Genomic DNA, 1,618 nt, shown 5'->3' with positions numbered 1-1,618 from the left:
ACCGAGACCCCTGCTTGGGCCGGCCCGGGGAGGAGCCGCTGTCGCCTGTCCCCGCCTCTCTGCGCTGCCCCGGCTGCCCGACCCGTGGAGGCTCGAGCGAGCAGTGGAACAGCGATGTGCCCCGGAGACCCAGGGACCCCCCGGAGCAGGGACAAGGCTGCGGGGGGCGGGCGCAGACACCAGCGTCTGGGAGGGGCCGCTCCTGTCCGTGGGGAGCCTGACTTAAGGCGCCAAAAAGTGTGTGTAGGAAAAAGCCGGGCAGGAAACAGACCAAATACTTTCAGCGGTTATCTCTAGGGGTGGGGAGCCTTTACTTTCTTCTCAATACTTTCCCAGTTTTTAAACAATAAACATGTAGGCCAGGCGCCTGTAATCCCAGTCCTTTGGGAAGCCGAGGCAGGGGTGGATCACCTGAGGTCGGGAGTTCCAGACCAGCCTGTCCAACACGGCGAAACCCCATCTCTACTAAAAATACAAAAAATTAGCCAGGTGTGGTGGCGAGCACCTGTAATCCCAGCTACTGGGGAGGCTGAGCCAGGAGAAACACTTGAACTCAGGAGGCAGAGGTTGCAGTGAGCAGAGACTGTGCCATTGTACTCCAGCCTGGGCGACAAGAACGAAACTCCATCTCAAAACAAAACAATGAACATGTCATGCTAGAAAATGTTTAACTTAGCAGTATTCAGTGTACACGTACAGGTGAACGAGCTGGGGACACAGGGAGGTCCCACCTCCACAGCCCCTCCTGGTTCTCCTTCTGGGGCCCAGCCCTGACTGGGGCTCCCCTTGGGGGAGGACTGGAAGGAGGAGCTGCCTGAGGCTGGAATGAAACCCTGCCGTGTGGGGAGAAAATTCCACCCAAGACCGAGGAGCCCTCCCCAGCCCGTCTGGCCCCTGCACCCACCTGAAGGGCTGGAATCACTCTCCTGCCCAGCAACCCTGGAGGGGTGCAAGGTCTCTGCTTCTCAAGGAAGGGGCCTGGGATCCAGCCTGCGACCCAGCTGAACCACAAAAGGCTGGGCTTATAGGACGGGACCTTGAAATCAAGTGGGGGGGGTGGCCTCTGGCACAGGCGCACCAGGGACCTGCCTGGCCGGCTCGCCCAGTCCCAGATCCCAGAACCAACCGTTATTGTTGGCAGGGGGCTGCCACCACAGCCACCCCACGCCTTCTGGGAGGAGCAGGTGGGGACTGACTCTGACAGGGCTAAGAGCTCTGGACAGTCAGGCCTAGGGCTCCACTCCAGCACCCTCAGGCCATGGGGCCCTTTTGGTTACCAAGGAGGATTGGCCTTCTACCCTCATGGCCTCCCTGTCATGCAGAGGATGCTGTCAGGAAACCACTCCCTCAGCACAAGGCTGAGTCCCCTTCAGCTAGGACCTCACCTGCCTCCACATCCCAGCCCCAACCTGTGTACTGGCTGGGCACAGGAACAAGGTATGTGCACCAGGCCAGAGACACTTGTGAGGGTGGGGGGACAGAGAACTTTGGGCCAAACGCCCAAGTGGAGCAAGCGCCCAGGCTTCCCAGGTCCCCCGTGCTCAGTTTCAGGAACTTCAGCCCCCACAGCTGTCCAAGCCTGAAAGCAGCCACACCCCCGCTGTGTGTGGGGAGGGGC

At 60.4% G+C, this 1,618-nt stretch overlaps 1 protein-coding gene across 1 annotated transcript in view; it reads right to left on the bottom strand.

Annotated features, from left to right (window-relative positions):
• Positions 1 to 1,065, bottom strand: part of CRACR2B (calcium release activated channel regulator 2B) — a 5,950-nt gene extending 4,885 nt beyond the window's left edge. Inside the window, exon 1 of the mRNA XM_011930017.1 lies at positions 905 to 1,065. The gene's annotated coding sequence lies outside the window, so the exon portion shown is untranslated. The remainder of the gene's footprint in view (positions 1 to 904) is intronic.
• Positions 1,066 to 1,618: the final 553 nt, after the last annotated feature.

Source organism: Colobus angolensis, unplaced genomic scaffold, assembly GCF_000951035.1.
Source record: "Colobus angolensis palliatus isolate OR3802 unplaced genomic scaffold, Cang.pa_1.0 Scaffold84, whole genome shotgun sequence".
Lineage (NCBI taxonomy): Eukaryota > Metazoa > Chordata > Mammalia > Primates > Cercopithecidae > Colobus > Colobus angolensis.
This window is presented reverse-complemented; position numbering and strand designations above follow the sequence as displayed.